Here is a 22,542-nt window from a genome sequence, read left to right as displayed (position 1 = left end):
AGGCCTTCTCCTATAGACCTTCCACAGTTCATTTTTGTTCATTTTCTGTAGTGTGCATCATTGTTGCATGTTTTTTTACATTTCCATTCTGAGGCCCCTGGACAGACTTTAATGCAATGAAAATAAAGGACGGAGAGGTAATTACAATTCTCAGAAGAAATAAACCAAATAAGGCTACCGGTTCAGATGGCCTTAAAGGCATTGTTTTAAAAGAATGTGCATCCCAATTAGGGTGTGTATGTACTAGATTGTTCCACCATTATGCCAGTAGCTAAAACACCACAATCTAAGGCCTTTAAAGCCTTTAGCCCAATTGCATTAACATCCATCATGTGCAAGTGCATGTAGCGTATACTGTGCAAAGAACTAATGGCACAAATTACAGACTCTTTAAACCGCTCCAAATTGCCTATATGCCCAATCGAAGCACGGCAGATGCCTCTTTGACTTTATTGCACAAAGTTCAACAGCACTTAGACAAAACAAATGCTCATGCTAGAGTTCTTTTTACGGATTTTACATCAGCATTCAACACTGTACAGCCACAAATCTTAAAAAGCAGATTACAAGATCTAGGTGTAAGCCGGTGGCTGATTTTATGGATTGAGAGTTTTTTAAGAGGTAGGCCACAACGACTCTGTATCAACGGACTATAAGCTAATTGTATAATCTTGAACTCTGGGTTACCACAGGGTTGCGTATTATTACCAATACTACTTTTTTTCTGTTTACATCAGCGAACTTCATTGAAACAGGGAGGACCTAACCCTGATTAAATATGCCAATGACTTGGCTCTGATTTCCTGCCAAACAAATATGAGCTGTCCAACCTATTTTGAGTACATCTTGTAAATTGGTTCAACAACAGATACCTACAATTGAACATCTCAAAGACTAAAGAACTGTGTTGTGGTAGTCAAAACAGGAGGGGTATGGGAGAAACCTCTGTTGCTAGGAACAGAAAATAAAATAAAGTGAAGTGATAAACAGAGAAAAAATAAAGATAGGATGAAACGTTTTTTTTACAGTTTTGTTTGTTTATTTATTGTTTGTTTGAAAGCGGATGGTCTGTTCTTTCATTTGATATATTTGTATGTTTATATATTTTTAGAAGAACATTTTCCAGAGTCATTTTATAAAACTTGTGAAAACACAAAAAAGCTGGCAGGCAACTTTTCAAACAAAAAATGGCTGGTGGCGAATGAGTTAAGCTGAAAGGTCAGGGGATCTCTGGATAATCCGTAATTTGTTTGTAATTATAAAACGAAAATACCGTTTTTCTGTTTTTTGTTTCAAAACGAAAAACCAAATAACCGTTTTTGTGTCAGAATAAAAAAAGAAAAACCAATTAAAAATGGTCCGTTTTTCGTTTTTGGCGATCATTTTATCGTTATTCCTTTTTTTAACAAAAAATGAAGAGAGTCTTTGAACTTCAGTCAATTCGTTTTTCGTTTATTGCAAGTGGTGCTCGCTGCAGAGCCAAATGGGCGGAGCTGAAGCTCCAGCTCCCCCTCGCTGGATCTAGTGGGCGTGGCAGCATCAAGTGTGCAGGCGCAGATACAGTTTGTTTAAACTAACTGTACAGCCTGTATCAAGTACTCCGGAGCATAGTATATATTGATAGCCTATCACATAAAGGTTGAATCTATCCAAAGTTACAGTCAATATTCCATATAAATTTGCAATATCATTTTTACAGCATATGCTTTCACATTTACATACAATAGGGGCAGATTAGGTAACCTAGTCTTATTTAAATTATCGATAACACTTTACAACATGGTTGTATTTGTTTAGATTAGTTAATGCATTAGCTAACATGAACTATCAAATAACAAAACTTCTACATTATTTATGAATCTTAGTTCATCATGTTTATTTCAGCATTTGCTAATACATTTATAAAATCAAGCGTTGTAACTGTTAACATTAGTTAATGCATGAACTAAATAACTGTATTATTAACTAACATTAACAAGAAATAATACTTGCTGAAAAGCTATATTGTTCATTGTTTTTTCATGTTATCTAATGCATTTACTAATGTTTCATACAACCTTGTTGTATTACCAAATCATCTATAAGACTAGGTTACCTAATATGCCCTTATTGCATGTAAATGTGAAAGCATATGCTGTAAAAATAATATTGCAAATTTAAATGGAATATTGACTGTAACTTTGGATAGATTCGACATTTATGTGATAGGCTATGCAGTATACTATATTTTATGAATAAGCAGACAAGTAGTCTAAAATCAACCATGTGACTTCCCATAGTAGAGGATATACGATGTGCTTTGAGATTATTGAGGCATTCCCTTTAATTTACATTTTTGTAGAATATAAATTATGTTATTTAATAGTCACATACCCAGGTGTCCTACAAGTGTTATACTCCAGTGTCCTACAAGTGGATTTATTGGTTTCTATTAACCCAAATTTAGCAAAATGTGCATCTAACATAAAAGAAATCAAGATGTTATGATAAGAAGATTTTAAATAATATCATGAATATTTCAAGAACACGACACTTTAATGGTATAATAAGATACAATAATAAATATTATATATTTATTTCAAGAACACATCACTTTACAGTTCACACAAACGTTTAATGAAGTTTATTTAACTAAGTTCGGGAGGAGCATGGTCATGTGATCCAACCAATCAGTGCAAAGAGGTGCCTATAAATGGCAGTCCCTCACCTCTGTCCCGTGACAGATTTTTTGCAGAATCCCTCCTCCACCCCATCACCTCACTCTCATCTAGATTAATTCATCACAGTTAAAGAGAGGGGAGTACTCTGGGTTTGGGCTAAAATTCCGAGCTCGGAGCGCTCTCCTCGGACAGCACGCCAAATATGCTTAATCTCATTCCCTATCGATTACATGTTAATGCGAACTCGTGAAATGGTATTTTACAAAAACAATCAAAAAAATCTATATTTAAATTAGTCTATCCCCACTAGTAGATTCACAAGACAGGGTTTGTTTGTGTAAACAAAACCCACAAATAACTCTTTTGTCTCATATATCTCCTGGGGCCTCATTTATAAAGCCTGCGTACGCACAGATTTGATCGTAAAGTGTGCGTAGGCGAAAATCCACAGCAAAGTCCATATTTATAAAAACCGTCTTTGACGTGGAAAAGTGCTTAGCGCCACGTCAGGGTCTGAGCAGATGTACGCACTTTTGCTTGTCTGATTGCTGCAGGTTTTTGGAAATATAAGCCATTCTTGCTGTTTGAAATTGGGTTTAAACATTGACAAGCGCTTTTTATATGTCTGACATTAATTACGCATCGTTTAAAGGCGGAGATCTGAAACTGCTCGGCTGCGCGCACAAGTTCAAGTTCATTTCTGATTTATAGATTTGAAAGGGGTACGCGCGTTTTCTGCGCGTACGTTCGGTTTATGAATCACACGTACGCATTTTTGTTAAATGATCGCCAGATCAAATTTAGGATGGTTTTTACGCAGCATTTTATAAATGAGGCCCCTGCTCTTCTCTAAAATATAAAAGGGAAGGGAGTCAAAATTTCTTCTTCATTCCTTTCACCCTCATAAATCATGGTGTTTATAAACAAGTCCCACATTGTTATAGACAACAGGGCATCATCCTTTAGATCTTTTGTAGCTCATCTTCCCAGCAAGTGGTCTCCTTTACCCACTCACAGGTCAGCTGAATGTTTCTCATCACCGCTGAGTCCTGTGTGCTATATAAGAATTCCAATAATAATATAATTAATAATGATGTGCTGCTCATAAACAAATTCATGAAACAGGAAAGGTTAATACACACATTAACAAGTTAAACAAGTCAATCAGTACATAAACATTCCCTCTACATACATCTACTTCTGTTGTCTGGGTGATCTCCATGACACCTGACTCGGGTGGAGTGAATTTCATGTTATCTGCATATGTTACTTCCTGGGTGAGTAGTTGTGGGACTTGACTGTGGGAAGAGACAAACATTAGAATGTTTTTAGGCATGCATTGCTTTATTTATTGTCTGCATACTAGAAATGCACATAATGGAGGTTTTATCAGAAGTATAGTTATCAATATCATACTTTGTCAAAGGAAATGTCTAAATTAACTGAGCACCACCACTTCACGATTATTGGTGTGTCAGACTGGTAAAAAGATAGCAATCGAAAATATCAATCGTTCATTTTTTTATGTGTTCTCGCAGTCATAACATAGAGTGCATACAAAAAACAAAATATTAACAAATGCTGTGTTCAGTACACAGAGACAGGTGGACAGCAAATAAAAGACCCCTTACCATCAACATAAATACCCCACAATCAATTCCTCCAAGCTGTAGAGGGGCACCCTGTTAATTATAGACAATACAATTAGATATACAATTAATACAGTATATAGCGGTCACATCTAGGGATTGCTTTTTTTAAGTTAAGTCTTTCTGTTTGTTTATAGTTTTGTTAAAAATGTGCACTTGGTTTACTTAAGTGACCCTCAGTAGGTTATTTGTGACAACTGTGTACTTTGTTCTTTCTTAATACTCCACTAAAGATATAAAAAAAGTTTACAAGCAAGAAGTTAAAAAGCTGTATCTCAAAATCAGTACAGACATGTTCCAATGTCCGGGCGAAATGAAGGTGGGGATGCTGATGCTGGAGACGAAGGTGGTGCTGCAGCCAATGGGAGGTTGTTCAGAGGCTGGATTTTTACACATTTTAAAATGTGTAATAAAACAATCACATCTGATTACTGTTGATGTACAGTAACAGCAGTGAAAGTGTGGGGATTGCCTGCACTTGAGACCATGCTTGATGATGATAAAATCTAAAACATAGAAAGAATAAATTAGCATAATTGTCTTGTTTACATGTTTTGTACAATGCATTGCATATGAACAGCTTTTGTGATGAATCACCTTGCTCAAGAGCACAACATAAAGAGTATTTATATACATGTTTTTAACTTGTCAAAAGTAATGTAACACAGAAAAACTATAACAACAACAACTGAAGTAAAGTAGTTTAAATCCCAAAGGTTTCACCACACAAGATAATATTAAATAAACAATATGTTTTTAGTTTTAAATACAAGGTCGACATTCACAAACATAAAGGTTCAACAAACATGATGTTTTCACACACACGCACGTACGCACGCACACACACGTTCTGGTTTCCATGTTTTGTGGGGACATTCCATAGACGTAATGCATTTTATACCATACGAACTGTATATTCTATTCTCCTTACCTACCCCATTCCCTAACCCCAACCATCACAAAAACCTTTCTTGTACCTTAGATTTTCAACAAACATCATCTTGTTTGATTTATAAGCTTGTTTCCTCATGGGGACATCAAAATGTCCCCACAAGGTCACAAAAACACTGGTATTCCTATCTTTGTGGGGACAATTGGTCCCCACAACGTGATAATTACCAGGTACACACACGCACGCACGCACACACACACACACACACACACACACACACAGTATAATTAAAATAGGTAATTCACACACACATACCTTTTTGTTGAACTGCATGATTTTAGAGCTTGTGTAAATGGTTATTAACAGTAGGCACAGACAGTGATATAGACAGCAGAAGATCCTGTCCTCGCAAAAGTATTGTCTGATGCACCTGTGCAGGTTAAACAAATATTTAAATACAAAAATAAAAACACTACGTACAACTTGTGATGGACGGGAGAATGTTAGCAAATTAGCTATCGAGTGTTTAACGCGAAACTCAATATACTCCCGACAAATCACATCGAGACAGCGATAATTGTAAGATTAAGATTTTATATACATATTACAGTTCAGTTTATCTTTAAATTGCTGTTTACTTACTGTGCAATACTCCGGACCGGAGTACTTGATACAGGCTGTACAGTTAGTTTAAACAAACTCTATCTGCGCCTGCGCAATGCGCACTTGATGCTGCCACGCCCACTAGATCCAGCGAGGGGGAGCTGGTTCAGCTCCGCCCATTTGGCTCTGCAGCGAGCACCACTTGCAATAAACGAAAAACGAATTGACTGAAGTTCAAAGACTCTCTTCATTCTTTGTTAAAAAAGGAATAACGATAAAATGATCGCCAAAAACAAAAAACGGGCCATTTTTATTGGTTTTTCGTTTTTTGATTCTGACACAAAAATGGTTATTTGGTTTTTCGTTTTGAAACGAAATTGATTTGATTATCCAGAGATCCCCTGACCCGGAAAACTCAGATTTCCCTTGTTAACTTTTTCCCTGTCATTGATGAGTTATATTGTCAATTAAGAGAAAATGCTTCCCTGCCAATGACAAGTTTTTATGTCAATACATATTGTCCACTAGATGGTGCTATTATCTAACTTATAAAGCATGGAAGGATTCACATCCAAGGCCAAAAACAGTTAAAACTCTGTGTATGTTTTGATCATCGTTTTGAATCTGATCTCTTAGCAAAAGTCCATTTGAAGTAATCAACAGTCACAAATAACTCTTATGCTCTTCTACATTAAATAGATGAGAAGTGCTACACCATGCTGCCGGTCCTGACACACTTCCTCCCACCAACTACAGCAGGGCTTGACATTAACTTTTTGAGGAACTTGTCCTTCGGACAAGTCAATTTATGTTTCACTTGTCCATGCACAAAAGTCCCTTGTCAGGGTAAAGATTTATAATATAATTTATTTTTTGTGTTTTGCTAATCAGTGGCGGAGCCAGGGATTGTTCATAGGTGTGGCCCCATAGACATCACGCCCTATCGACCGCTACTGCCTACTGGCCCGGCGAGACATGGGGCCGCCATTTTAGATCGGTCACCTGCTCCACTTAGTGTAATCTGTATGACTGGTGGAATGAGCTATCAGCGCATTTAATTAATCATATCTCAGTGAATACCGAACAGATTTTCACGCGGGTTTTTTTGCTGCAAAGGTCATTCATGGAGCTATGATACAGGACACATGGTTCGGCGTATTTTAACCCCTTATGTGCCGCAAATCCCGTTTGAGTGGAGGGTGACAATGTGATGTACATCTTTCAATTAATATTTCTCTGGGATTCTTTGGGCTAGAAACCTAATCTTGGTAATCTTTAATTTTTCATTAGGTGGTTTTGAATTACGTGTATGAGTTGGCTATACAAATAAACTTGCCTTGCCAATCTACAGTTTAAGACTCTGTTAATACCAAGACAATTTAGGGTTTTTCACAAATGAGTTAGAAAGTAAAAAATATTAAATATAAATATTTGTATAGCCGTTTACATTTATTTTAATATATAAAATAATGCAGTAACATATTAATTTATAAATAAAATTACATAAAAGTGAATGTTTCACACAATAAATAATGTTAACATGAAGCAATATGTCTCAAGTAGTTGTGATCCAAATTTCAAGTTAAAATCACAAAAAATGATGTTTGTGTCACAATTTTAATGGTTTTACCAACAACTGCCACTAGATTTTGCCACATACGCTTGTACTCTTGTATACTCACAAACTAAAAAATTACTGTCACCGCATTATTATTCATGCAAAAAGCTTTTGAAATATTAAAACTACATTCTGAGAGCTTTCCGATGATATATAGCTTGTCATGATTTTTTAGGTTTAGAGTAGGGTTTTAGTGTTATATGAAAAAACACATTTGGCCTACCTGTGTGCCCGTAACATTTTAGAAACCCCAAATGGTAATGAAATATGAAAATTATACTCTTTGAGCTTTCCAACAATATATAGTTTGTCAAGATTTAGGTTTAGAATATTAGTGTTACAAACACTTATGTGGACAGCGCCACTTAATGTTCATAGTAGGAATGGATGAATATTCACTAAACAGTAATAAAATATTCTGATATAAGATATAAAGTGAGTCCAAAATCAAAATATGTGATGTAGGATATAAGATATTTTATAAATCAGACACTATAAATATGACAAAGATGCAGAAACAGATAGTTGCAGTAAAATAAGACTTTTTAATAAGGTGAAGAAACAATTTAAAATGATTTGTAACCCCCCCTCCATACACACACACGCGCGCGCACGCACGCACGCACATAAACACCCACCCCTGAAAGAGGACTGTTTTGCAGAGCTTCTTTCCCGTGCTCCCTTTCTGTAGTTCAAGAGAGGTCAGTTCGGCAACATGGTGGAGCCTTATCTTCAAAAACACAGACACAACCAATGACAACGAGTCAGACTGTTGTTGATTCCAAACCGAGTCTCCTCAATGTCCTCCCTACGAAGGAAAACATCCTCTGTTCCAGATCCTCCCGCACAACGTGCATGACTGTTGACATCTTAGCTTTTTAAAGCTCAGCGGATCACGCAGCTCACAGCACCTTATAATAATAATAATGTAATGGTCATGACCGCTGTAATGCATTAACGGTAAATAAGGGTACTCCCATATGCATTTACGGTAGTCCAATTATATAGGGGGATTACGGTAGTAAGCATGGCGTGTTTTATGAATGGAGTTGTAATGGTGGCGTGCACGCGAGTAAACAATGCCGAGTAGACAACGCCGAGTAGACAACGCTGTTTGGTGGCTGTGTTCTTCCTTATTTAAGGTAATGATGAAGGGTTGTACCTGTGCGATGAGACATTTGTTGTAGCTGCTGCCAGGAGCTGGCCTATGTCACTGTTTTGAGGCTTTAGATATAATATATAAACCCAATGTGTTTCTAAATCCACTTGTGAGGTACTTAAAAGTGTTTGCCCATTTTAATATACTCACATGCACTTGCTACCAAAGAAGCCTATTTATGTGTTATTTTATTATGGTTGGATTGTGAATAAATAACTATGAAAAAGATGATTATGGGACTGAGGAGTTTGTTTGTTTATTCTATGTAGGCTTTACAGTTTTGGCGTCGACGAACAGGATTTTTTTTTTCTTTTTTTCTGATTGGTAGAGAGTGATGTGGTAGGGTTGGTTAAGCATTCAAAACAGTGACGTGGGCTGAAGAACTGGAATTTCAGTAGAACGGCGGGGGACATAGAAGCTGTTATAGCGTGACTGACATTAATACAATGGAGCAAGAACTTGTAGCATTGCGGGACAGGCTGGCTAAGGAAAAAGCTGCAATGGATGAACTTCGACAACGGAACGAAGCATTGACTGCTCAGTTACAACAAGCAGCAACATCAGATCCTTTGGAGACTTCACATTCCCCTTCAGATGCAGATATGCCTGATTCTGCTGCCTCCACTGCCTCCGCTGCTGCCTCAAGTAAAATTACAACATCTGTTGAAGTGATTTATATGCCCAAAGACAAAAAGATGTTACTGTTTTCTGGTGATCCAGGTACTGTTTCTTATTATGACTGGGTTGATGAAGTGCAAAATTTTATGACCTATAGACAATACAAAGAAAGAGAGCAGGCAGCATTTCTGTATGATCATTTGGAGGGGGGAGCGAAACAAGAGATAAGATATAGTTCAGCAGAAATACGTAGGAGCCCTGCATTGATTCTAGAAGCTTTAAAGGAGGCTTATGGCCATCCTTATTCATTGACTGCATCTCAAAAGCGTTTCTTTGATCGAAAACAAAAGGCAGGTGAGGGGTTGCGGGAATTTTCTCATTCATTGCTCTCTTTGGCAGGGGATATAAATCGTTGTAATGGAGGAGTGGAATTATGTGGGGAACAGACAATAAGAAATCAGTTTGCAGAAAACGTAAGGGACTCTTCACTACGTAGAGAATTAAAACGATTGATTAGACAAGATCCAAATATTAAGTTTTCTGTTTTGCAGAGAGAAGCTATGCTGTTTTGGGAAGAAGATAATGTACCTGATAGAGTTTCCTGCGGCTTAGCCCCAGAAAGTGCAATGGTTGAATGTGCTGGCATTGCAACTACAACAAGTACCCCTGTTAACCCTGATCCTCTTCTTCTTGAGCTTAGGGATGCCATGAGGAAACAGGAGGAGAAATTAGAGGGGCTTGTACAACAGGTATCCCGATTGCAAAATCTTGAGGGGAGACGGGGGCGTAGGTTAAGACAGGAACCCAGGTATGATGCAAATGGAAGACCTATTTGCTTTAGATGTCAAGGAATAGGGCATATAGCCAGATTTTGTTCAGATACAAACATTATTAGTGATAATGGTCGCCAGGCCGCATCTTCTGAGGTACCTAGGGGGGCAGTGGCTCCAGTGAATGTGCAACAGGGAAACTATTTCCTTCTGTAGTTAAGAGCCAGACTACGGGAGGGGAATATTTGGGCTCAGTTGATCCTATCATTTTTTTTAATGCTCTTACAGGGCCTACCCCAGTTATGGATGTGTTTATGGGGGGAGTATGTGTTCCATCCATGATAGAGACAGGCTCTATGGTGACCCTTATAACAGAGAGTTTTTTTAAGGAACATTTTGAGTGTAAAGGGAAGGATGTTCTACAAGAGTGTGGGTGGCTCACTTTAAAGGCAGCAAATGGCCTTTCTATACCATATTTGGTGTATCTAGAACTTGATGTTAAGATTATGGGGAAGATTTTGCCAAAATGTGGTGTTTTGGTGGTGAAAGATCCAACAGATCCTGTAACAAAATTGAAAAGGAAAAATGTGCCAGGATTAGTGGGCATGAACATAATAAAGGATTGCAGTGAAATTTTGTCAGGTCCTCTTAATTTAATGCCACCAGAACAATGTCCTCAAGTGTGTCAAGGTTTTGCAAAAGTGATGGCACCCTTACCTATACTAATACCCGCAGGTTCTATGTGTTTGGTCCCTGCTACAGGTTTTCAGAATACTTATAATTCAGATTACAATGTGTTGGTAGAAGGCCTAGAGGTGGATGAAGGGGCTTTACCTGGGGCACTTATGGTGTCCCCTGGGTTGGTAAAGGTCCAGGGTGGCCAACTAGCTGTTCCCATCATAAATGCTAGTGCGTTAGATATCAACTTGGCCCCTCATACACGACTGGCCCGACTGCATGCAGCTGAGGTAGTAGCAGGGGGTTTAAAATCTGTTTCTTTTCAGAATATAGGCCCTGGGGAGGTTCAAGTCTCATTAGGTTCAGAGGAAGCCTTGGTTTTGAGTCAAGAGGCTGGGCCCATTTTTTCACATGATTTTCCTTTTGAATGTTCTTTGTTAAAAAGTCATCAGGTAGCTCAGGTTAAAGCATTACTAAATGAGTATGCAGATGTGTTTGCTTTCAATGATGATGATCTAGGGTGCACGTCACTTATACAGCATGAGATCCCAGTTACTGATGATGTGCCGATTCGTCAGCGATATCGTCGTCTTCCCCCTAGCCAGTATGAAGAGGTAAAGGCTCATATAAGACAACTTTTAGAGCAGGGGGTTATTAGTGAGAGCTGTAGTCCTTATTCATCACCTTTGGTTATTGTTAAGAAAAAAGATGGCCATATGCGCATGTATGTTGACTATAGGCAGCTGAACCTGAAAACGAGAAAATATGCTTATCCACTTCCTAGGATAGAAGAGTCGCTGGATGCCCTTAGCGGGGCCCAGTGGTTTTCAACCTTGGACCTTGCTAGTGGTTATAATCAGGTGGAAGTGGCAGAGAAAGACAGACAAAAGACTGCTTTTTGTACTCTGTTTGGTTTATACCAATTTAACCTATTGCCATTTGGACTTTGTAATGCGCCAGGAACATTTCAGCGACTTATGGAGAGAATTTTAGGGGACCAACATTTTCAGTCTTTGCTCTTATATTTAGATGATGTGGTTGTGTTCTCATCATCTTTTGAACAACACCTAAGTCGTCTGGGGTTAGTGCTTACACGTTTCCGTGAGTGTGGTTTAAAAGTAAAATGGAGTAAATGCTCACTTTTCCAGAGCCAGGTGTCATACCTGGGACATCAGGGCTCCAGACTGCGACCAAATGGTCGCATTTTGCGACCAAAATTTGAGAGTGTGAATATGCGACCAGTAAATATGCCTCCCACACCCTCCGTATTTTTTATACATTAAACGTGGAAGGGGCATGTCACTGATCAATGAAATGAGCAATGAGACGCGAGCGCACACGCAAACAAACACACACTCGCGGCTCCTTGAGTGATGCCTGTCTGTGAGGCGGCCAATGCCTGTGTGAGAAGAATAGGGAATGGCCACTGTAAGTGGCTAAAATGTGTGGAGGGGGAGGGGCCTAGAGATAACATTGCGCGCGTAAACATCTGTGGGAAGGAAAGGGAGACAAATATCATCACAACCTGATATATGCGCGATGAGCAAGCAAACTATTGATTCGTTCTTCCGACCTGCGGCTATTGTACCAGTGCCTACAGTGTCATCGTCGGATGATGATGATGCGGAGTCAGAGGTTGGTATGGCGAAAAAAGCCCGCACTCACCATTTTCGCGAAGACTGGCTGAAGGAATTCAAATGGCTGAGGTACAATAAGCAGTCGAACGTTATGAACTGCGAATACTGCAGCAGCTACCCCAAAACTGCGGGGAACACAAAGTTTGCCGATAGAACAGGTACTTCGCAGTTTAAACACAATACACTGATGAAACACAGTATCAGCTTAAAGCATCGAGTATGCCGTGACATGTTTATGAATAAAAAAGCAACGCCACTGCCGGTTGCTTTTAGAAGACAAATGACTGTAAATCAGAGCGCAGATGAGGCAGAGATGATGATGAAATTTAACACGGCCTACTTCGTTGCTAAAGAGGAACTACCCTTCACCAAATACAAAAGCCAGCTCGACCTTCAAAGTAAGAATGGCTTAAAACTTAACGAAACATACAACAACGATACAGCATGCGCACAATTCGTTGGAGTAATTGCGGATACTCTGAAGGGGAAGACTTACACGAAAATCAAGGATACTCCGTATTTATCAATTATGATCGATGGGGACACCGACGTTTCAACAAAGGAATGCGAAATCATATACGCAAGGATCCTAAACGAAGGGAAACCAATGAATATTTTGATTGGCCACATCGAAGTCAAACATGCACATGCTCAAGGTAAGTTTAATTTAAATTATGTTTAGACCTATATCATTAACTTATTTATCAGTCTTTACTTTGAATATTTATAAGTTTAAATAATCACTAAAGGTGCCATAATGGCTGTGCATCAAGGTATGTTTAATTTAATTCACATTTTGTTTAGACCTATTACTAACTTATTTAGCTGTCTTTACTGGGAATATTTATTGGTTTAAATAATAATAACTTAAGGTGCCATAATACTTCAGCTGTGAGGTGTGATGATAACAGAGGGAAAAACTGTTCAGGCCACTACTGTTTTCGTCCAGTGTAAGACATAATTGTAAACCATTGTCATGTGCTTGCATTTTAAGGTGTATATGATGCCACCAAAGAGGCCTTTCAGCATCTAGGGACAGAAACAGGGTGGTTAGAGAAGACAGTTGCCATGGGAGCTGATGGTGCAGCTGTCAACCTCGGGCATAAAGGAGGGGTAATAGCCCTCCTCCAAGCAGAGGCAGGGGCTTTTATTGTCCCTTTTCATTGCATGCCACATAGGTAGGTTAAATGTGAACCTTCAGAATAAAGATAGGGTAGTAATCTAAAAAATGCATGTTTAATTTTAAGTTTAATTCATTGTAATTGTAGACTGGAGCTGGCAATGCTATCTGTACAAAGGAAAATTCAGATGGTGGATCATGTCTACAATCTCCTCAACATGGTTTGGAAGACATATCACTTTAGCAGCAAGTCTATGAGAGAACTACGAGCACTTGGAGAGGAGTTGGGTGTTCGTGTTAATGTACCAGGTAGTGTCAGTGGGACACGCTGGCTACCACATGTGAACTGGGCCCTCCAAACCTTGCTAAAACCTGGAGGAAAGGATAAACATCTGCAGAACCCTGGCCAGTTCACAGCAGTGTATTACCACATGGAACATTTGACTGCATCATCCACCAATGCTGATATTGCTGGGAGATCAAGGAAGGTCTGTATTTAATTTCAAAATTTCATATTTGGGAGGCATACAAATTAGCTGATATGGTTAGTAATTGGTTATGTCTTGCAGGTCAAGAAGATGATGGAAGATGGAAGCTTTGTGGGTTTCTGTCACTTCTTGGCTGACTTGTTTGAGGCCATAAGTAAATTCAGCTTGCTTCTCCAAAGAAATGATGTTATTTTGCCTCAGGTAATGTTGACATGTTAAGAAGAATATAGTTAAACAAATCATTTTAATCAAGGAATATGTAGCTTTTACCCTTGTTTTTCACAAGGAAAATGTTTTACAGGCTGTGAATGGGATTGAGAATCTCCTTGCAACCATTGAGGCCATGTCAGTGAGATGCAAGCCAGGTGGTAGGCTGGCAGAATTACTGGTAGACCTTCAGGCCCAGAGAAGACAACAAGAGGATGAGGGGGAGACTCACCCTTTGTACAAGTTTCAGGTGAGCAGGGTTTTTTTAAAGTAAATTTTAGATTTGGAGTTGATTTATTTATTATTATTATTTTTCTTGTCTAAATTTTGAATGTTTTTTTAATCCAGGGGATCACCATCAAAGGTGAAGCTGCTGGGCTGGGAAAGGAAGGACTCTCCATGGCAAGCACACCTAAGCTACAACAAGCAGTGAGAGCAACCATCGACTGCACTTTGCTTCATGTAAAGCAAAGATTCAGCAGTCTGCTTTGTAAGTGAAAGCACAGAATTATATATTTTAAAAAATCTGTGAAAATAAGATAAGCTATCATCATTTTTCTTTTTCACTCAACTCTGTACTTCTATTCCTTGATAGATGATGAGTCTACATCAGCATTAGCAAAAGCAGTGAAGTCATTCAAGATATTCAGTCATGATTCCTGGCCAGCAGAGCAACGAGAGCTGACAGACTATGGAGCAGAGGAGCTGGACTTCCTGCTAGACCACTTTTCCTCTGTCTTAACAAGGTTAGTGACTCTTTTTAAATAAAAATATAAAAAGTATAACACAGAGCAACATTTCAAACATCTACTTTGATCCTTAACCTAGATTGTTTGGTCAGTTTTTCCTTTCACTCTTTTCAGAAATGGCTGTGATTTCAATCTGGCTAAAGAGGAGTATCAATCCATGAAGACATTCATTTTTAGGAACTACATGGACAAATCTTACCATGCCTTATGGGGGATGATGGTAACTAAGTTGCCATTCTGCTCTGATTACAAGGTACCCCATTATGATCATATCTTTGTTAAGTTAGTAATTATTACTCTTTTATTAAATAAAAAACCTACACTACTGATCCATTCTTTGTAGAACATCCTACATCTGGTTCACATCATGCTGGTCCTCCCGGTCTCCTCTGCTATATGTGAAAGGGGATTTTCTGCTCAGAAGAGGATTAAATCTGATGTCAGGGGGTCCCTGCATGTAGACACTGTGGAGGACTTGATTCGAATTAACATGGAGGGACCTAGTTTACAAGAGTTTGATGCCAAGGAAGCTGTACAAACATGGTTCAGTCAGGGTAAAAGGTCTAGGAGGCCAAATTACAAGGGCTGGCCTTCAGAGCCTCCTATTGGAACACAGGAGGATCTGCTCTAAGGGTGATTGAGTAAAGGCTCAAGTTGTTTAGGCCTACATGTTCTAGTGGAATGTTATTGGCCAGTGCCCCTAATGTTTACATACATTTAAGTATTGTTTGTAACTGTGAAATGACTGAAAGGTTACTAAGCACTTTGTTACTAAGCACTTTTTTATTCTGAATGTATGTCATTTTGTTTACTATTTGTACTGTCATGACAGCGATGGTGCTGTCAGTTTACCTTGTTGTTGCATCTTCAAAAGTGCAGAATAAAATGTGACACTGAATTTGAAACATCACATTTGTAATTTCTGCATCTGTTATTAAAGTATTTATTAGTAATACAGTGGAAATGAGTAGATTTAGTTAGCATGTTGGTTTACCGTGTGCGCCCCTAAATTTTCTGGTTGTGCCCCTAAAATTTTCAGTTGGGGGCCACTGTGCTCCTAGTGAAAAAAGTTGGAAGTCTGGAGCCCTGGACATGTAATATCTGCTGAGGGGGTTGTAACAGACCCTGAAAAGACTCGGGTAGTGGCCCAGTGGCCACGACCAAGTACAGTAGCAGAACTTAGATCTTTTTTAGGTTTTGCTGGGTATTATAGGCGATTTGTGAAGCATTTTTTCGCAGTTGGCAGCCCCCCTGCATGGCCTTGCAGCATTAACACTCTGGGGTCGGCTGCGGCGCGGGCGCCGCAAACTCTTTATTTTTCGATCACTCCCCAAAGAGACTTAGATAACTCTGCTGATTTTTGACATACAGATATGATTTATACATCATTTAAAACGTTAAATTGTCTAGTTTTTTTCTGTCCACTCCCAATAAAAACAGCATGTTGTGCTTTTCGCAAAATTAAGAAAATAAACATGATGCGCGTTTTGTTCTCTCTCCCTCAGTGAAGTCCTTTCAGAAACACGTCAGAAAAATTAACTCTAACTTAACGAATATTTGTCATATAAACAAAAGATAAATGTCTACATAATGCTTGGAATGTCTGCTTTTGGAAGATGTAAGTGAAATCGAAAACAAATATTGTAATTCGTTGTTAACTGTATTAGAAGAGAGAGATGTACCGTCTTTCTTCTGTTGCTTCATTATCTATAATGAGCCACGCCCCGCTCCATTGAAGAAAAGAGCAGATCTCATCCATATTCATTAGGCAACCCCACAGTCAATGGACATTCCATTCCGTCTCTGCAGCCATTCACTGCTGTGAATGAGTTTTAATCCGAGTGCTGGAAACATGACATATACTTGTTTACTCGTGACTGTAACTAAAGTTATCTCCAGACGCGAGTGTGACTCGATCGACGTCCAAACGCACACACAAACACACAATGCCTCATATTTGAAGCGCTTTGTGGTATCATTATAAAAGATGCGATTACACACATCACATACTTGTTTACTCGCGCCTAAATCTCCAGACAGACGCGAGTGTGTGTGCTTCGTCAGTGTGACGGGATCGATGTCCGACATATAAATCCTTATTTACTTGCGGATGTGTGTCAGTATCTCCAGACGCGAGTGTTTTCTTTGTCTTCCGTCAAACAGCTGAGGCGACGGGAACGCACATACACAAACACGCGAGTCAGGAAACTCGACGCGCTTTTTGGTATTCTTATAAAATACGCGATTGCAAACAGTACAATCCTTATTTAGTTGCGTCTAAGCGCATATCTCCGCACAGCAAGTTTATTAAACACAGGATCACTCGCATGTGCACATTAACTGCTTTCATGATCAACACGTGAGGTAATGGCGGCGGCTGTAAACAAACATTGATAAGTTTATCACGCGTGTCCCTGGTTGTGTTTCTACTATAATGATTACAAAAACACAAATAGCAGTCCAGACAACGATAGGCAGTTGTTCTTTTGAGCTTTTTACTGCACAAAAGTAAACCTCTCGCTGGCCAACCAAACACAAACCCTGTGTTCACTTTATGATGGCCAAACAGTACCTTTACCATGATTAGGCTACTATGGTTTTTAAAAGGTAACTTATAATTGTGATATTAATAGAAAATATTTCAATATATATATATATATATATATATATATATATATATATATATATATATATATATATATATATATATATATATATATATATATATATATATATATATATATATATATATATATATATAGGCTATATATATATATATATAGTGTGTGTGTGTGTTTACATTGTATTGAAAAGTAAACCTTATCATGGTTTTACTGAGGGTTACATTCCTGTTGAACATCCACACAAGGCTCATTAGTGGCTCATTATTCAACTCTTTTGTCTCTCAGCTGTCAATCACTGATTATTCAGGAGCTTTCCCGCCTCCATGCATACAGCCTTTCCCAAGCAAAAGTGTCTTAGAAATTGTAAATCAATGCATTGCTTTATGTGATTGAGTAGGCCATATGATTTTCACATCATTTTGAAGAAAAAACTCTAGACTACTAGATCCTGTTTGGAAAGTCTTGGGAAAACATGTTTAGAATGAGTTTTGTGGAGTTATATCAGTAACTTAAAAATTTTGCTTTTTCAAAAACCACGCATAAACATTTTTCTCTCAAAAATACAAACATGTCCATACATGTTGATTATATGATATTGTAGCCCAGTTTGTGATGAACACATTGTTATGAGACTTTTGCCATTAATATGTTTTCAAGCAACTGAAAAAAGCACAAATGTCAGTGCATGTCAAAACTTCCCCAGGGCCCTAAAAACCCCTTAGACCCCAGAGGGTTAATGACACCTAAGGCAGGTAAAGCAAGGACAATAAGAGTGCCCCTTTTTGAACGTTGGAGTTCCGAGTGTGAGACTGCTTTTCAGTCATTAAAAGAAAAATTAGTGACTGCTCCTGTGCTTGGATATGCAGATTTTACAAGGCCATTTTATTTGGAGATTGATGCTAGTCATCGCGGCTTGGGAGCAATTTTGTCCCAAGAGGGGAAAGGTGGAAGGAGACCAATTGCATACGCAAGTCGTGGGTTGAGACCATCTGAGCGAAATATGGAGAATTATAGTGCCATGAAATTAGAGCTTTTGGCACTGAAGTGGGCAATTACCGATAAGTTTCGTGACTATTTGCTAGGTCAGCTCAACAGCAGGCATTCTAATCCATTTCATTTACATAGGTCAGTAGTGTCTAATGATGGGGATGTTGGGAGCATGGGGTGATTAATGGCACTTAGATTATAAAGGGTTATTAAAGAGTGTTTTTATGTGTGGTCAAAAAAAATGAATTAAAGGATCATCGGGACACGATGATCGATTGGTGGGGGGGTGAATGTAATGGTCATGACCGCTGTAATGCATTTACGGTAAATAAGGGTACTCCCATATGCATTTACGGTAGTCCAATTATATAGGGGGATTACGGTAGTAAGCATGGAGTGTTTTATGAATGGAGTTGTAATGGCGGCGTGCACGTGAGTAAAGAACGCCGAGTAGACAACGCCGTTTGGTGGCTGTGTTCTTCCTTATTTAAGGTAATGATGAAGGGTTGTACCTGTGCGATAAGACGTTTGTTGTAGCTGCTGCCAGGAGCTGGCCTATGTCACTGTTTTGAGGCTTTAGATATAATATATAAACCCAATGTGTTTCTAAATCCACTTGTGAGGTACTTAAAAGTGTTTGCCCATTTTAATATACTCACATGCACTTGCTACCAAAGAAGCCTATTTATGTGTTATTTTATTATGGTTGGATTGTGAATAAATAACTATGAAAAAGATGATTATGGGACTGAGGAGTTTGTTTGTTTATTCTATGCTATGTAGGCTTTACAATAATAATAATAAATATAGCTGCAAGCAGCGATACCGGGGTCAAGCCAAACATGGCAAAAAATTATTCATACGTGATGACTGCCATGATTTAATATCTAAGTTTGCATTAGTTATTATGAAATAAAGCAATTTTTTCGTATCTTGAGACCACTAGGTGGCACTGTGCCGAAAGAATAGATGGTGCCTCAGGTCATGACTGTGATGACACATACCAAATTTAGTGTAAATACAACAAAGCGATACGGAGATATAGCCTTAAATGACTTCACCACTAGGGGGCACTGACCAAAAAATAAATTGTGACTCAGGTCTTGATTGTGATGACACCCACCAAATTTGGTGTGAATACAATAAAGAGATGCAGAGATATAGCCTTAAATGACTTGACCACTAGGGGCACTGACCAAAAAATAAATTGTGACTCAGGCCTTGATTGTGATGACACCCACCAAATTTAGTGTAAATACGATAAAGAGATGCAGAGATATAGTTTCAAATCTCTTGACCACTAGGGGGCGGCAAAAAGTTTACAAGTCCTCTCAGAACATGTTGCTGATGAACCATACCAAGTTTCATAACAAGCAATTGCGTTTCGGAAATACTTGAACTTAAAGAAAAAATTCAAAATGGCCGACACACAAAATGGCCGACCAAAAACCATTTGGTATCTTTTGACTCGGCATGCCTCACGAAATCTAACAAGACCACTCTCATAATTTTACATTCAAGTTTGCAGTAGTTATAAGCAAAAATAGACATTTTTTATATCTCGTGACCAGTAGGGGGCAGTGTGACGAAATGGTGCATGCACCCTCAGGTCATCACTGTTATGACATATACCAAGTCTCATATTAATACGCAAAAGTTTTGCGAAGATACAGGCTCAAACACATTTTGGCGTGCTCGCCCTCGCATTCTTTGATGCGTTATACGAGAATGGATAGGTCTACCGAAAAGCTTTTGATAACTTTTTGTCTAGAGTGTCTCTAGATGATGCATACCAAAAATCAAGCCAATCACACGAGCTCTCTAGGAGGAGTTCGAAAAAGTAGCTGTTCAATATAATTCAAAATGGCCGACAGGAAGTAGGTTTGACTCAGACATATTTGGTACAGTCGGACTCAGCATGAGCCAAGGAATTAATAGAGTGAAGTCTTATGTCATAGTGGCAATTTAATCAAATGATATAAAGATTTAAAAAATTTTTTTTACATATCCTGACCACTAGGTGGCGCCGTCCTAAAGATTTATAGGTGCGCTCAGAACATGTCACTGATGAACCATGCCAAATTTCGAAGCGATACGCCATTCTGTTTGTGAAATACTGAGGTTAATGAGAAAATTCAAAATGGCCGACACCCAAAATGGCCGACCGAAAACCGTTTGGTATCGTTTGACTTGGCATGCCTCAAGGAATCTAACAAGACCACCTTCATGATTTTAGACTCAAATTTGAAGTAGTTATAAGCGAAAATAGGCATTTTTCGAATCTCGTGACCACTAGGTGGCGCTGTGACGAAACGTTGCAGGCACCCTCAGGTCATGACTGTAATGACATATACCAAGTTTCGTGTCGATACAATAAAGTTTTGCGAAGATAAGGCCTCACGTCCGTTTTGGCGTGCTCGCCGCCATATATGTTGTCAATTTATATGAGAACGCATTGGTCTATCAAAAAGCTTTTGATAACTTTTTGTCTTAGGTGTATCTAGATACTACATACCAAAGGACATGCAAATAGGACAAACGGTCTAGGAGGAGTTCGAAAAAGTAGGTTTTACGAAAAATTCAAAATGGCGGAAAGATGTGCATGACACAAATGACATCAATGTGTGCATTTGAATCATCATGAGCCAAGGATTCAGAGGAAATAAGAATTTAGTTTCTAGGACTCATGGGTCAGAAGTTATGAGCATGAACATAAGTGGATTTTTGGACTGTTGGTGGCGCTAGAGGGTTTGAGTCAGACACACCAATGTTGCTATAGTAACTTCTGAGACTGTCCTCTACATGTGTGCCAAAATTCATAACTTTCCTATGTACGGTTCTATGGGCTGCCATTGACTTTCGGCGGAAGAACGAGGAAGAAAAATAATAATAAATATAGCTGCAAGCAGCGATACCGGGGTCAAGCCGAAAAGGGCACAGAAGGATGTAAAGTTGCGTTTGGATAAGCAGACTGAAGAACCTAGGTAAACCTAATGCTTTCAGATGAAAAAATGCAAAGGTAATCAACAAAAATAATCTATATTCTTGTCTACTGCAACTGTCCTTCGGTTATTGACAATCATGGAACATTAGAGCACTGAAGGACATGTATGTGATGCTTACAGTGGGCAAACATGGGTCACAACATGTTACAACAAGTTAAAAGAGTCAAAAGAGACCATCCCCATGTCTCTGTGATGTTCTGATACAGAGAAAAAGCTCTTGCAAAAACTGTTGATAACGTATTCTCATTGGTTGCTAGAGAGTAAATGGACATCCTTTAGTGATTATAGTCAAAGCCATGAAAGGAATAATCCATGATGACTCATGGTTTTAGATGTGTTGTTGCAGTAGTTTTAGTCAAAAAATGCCATATTCTATCTCAAAACCAGTAGGTGGCGCAATGACAAAATTCGTGCATGCAACCTCAGGTCATAAATGTGTTACATCTAGCTAGTTTTATGACTATACACTTTAGTTTAGTGAAGAAACAGTTGTATGACCATAGGGTGGCTTGATTTCAATGGTTTTGTTCAATTATAAGGCCAACTAGTGGTGCAACCATACAATTTTTTTTGTGTAGCCTCAGACTGTGGTCGTACATCAGCCTATCAAATATGGTGAAAAAATCTCTTTGCGTTACGAAGTTATAACCATTTATGTGTAAAAACACAAAATTTAAAGGTAATTTTTCGTTTTTTGCAATTTTCAGCCATTTATGATGAAAATTTTAATACAGTGCCAATAGAACTTTTTGTTCAGAAGGTAATGCAATATTCTTCCTATGATGTTTTCGAGTCGATCAGAATTACGCTCGCGGAGATATTCGCGCGTGTTTTTTAAGTGCTGTTTTGCTGCGCAGGGCTAACCGTAAGGCGAAATCTGGCATGTTTGGTATCGTTGGACTCGGCGACTATTCAGGACTCCTAAAAATCAAGTCCCGTCAAAATACGTTGATCACAGCCAAAGTTATAGGTGTAAAAAACATCTGTCTGGCCACTAGGTGGCGCTGCGACGAAACTGTGCATGCACACTCAGTTCCTGACTGGCATCACAAGTACCAAGTGTCGTGTCAATAGGCCT

The 22,542-nt window shown here is 38.7% G+C and overlaps 3 long non-coding RNA genes across 4 annotated transcripts in view; 2 read left to right on the top strand and 1 right to left on the bottom strand.

The window, feature by feature from the left end:
• LOC135736114 (uncharacterized) overlaps nt 1-22,542 on the top strand; it is a 377,783-nt gene that overhangs the window by 113,114 nt on the left and 242,127 nt on the right. The window lies entirely within an intron of this gene.
• LOC135736112 (uncharacterized) lies at nt 2,175-7,631 on the bottom strand. 2 transcript variants are annotated; one of them, XR_010540252.2, is made up of 5 exons: nt 5,517-7,631; nt 4,602-4,815; nt 4,292-4,342; nt 3,853-3,958; nt 2,175-3,716 (listed from the first exon to the last, which is right to left on the bottom strand). It is a non-coding gene; the product is annotated as an uncharacterized lncRNA (long non-coding RNA). The 2 variants fall into 2 exon arrangements; XR_010540251.2 differs by having other exon boundaries at nt 4,292-4,815.
• LOC135736129 (uncharacterized) lies at nt 13,513-15,070 on the top strand. Its single transcript, XR_012336665.1, has 3 exons — nt 13,513-14,589; nt 14,695-14,845; nt 14,963-15,070. It is a non-coding gene; the product is annotated as an uncharacterized lncRNA (long non-coding RNA).

Source organism: Paramisgurnus dabryanus, chromosome 4 (genome assembly GCF_030506205.2).
Source record: "Paramisgurnus dabryanus chromosome 4, PD_genome_1.1, whole genome shotgun sequence".
NCBI lineage: Eukaryota > Metazoa > Chordata > Actinopteri > Cypriniformes > Cobitidae > Paramisgurnus > Paramisgurnus dabryanus.
Note: the sequence above shows the minus strand (reverse complement) of the source record. Positions and strands in the feature narration are given on the sequence as shown.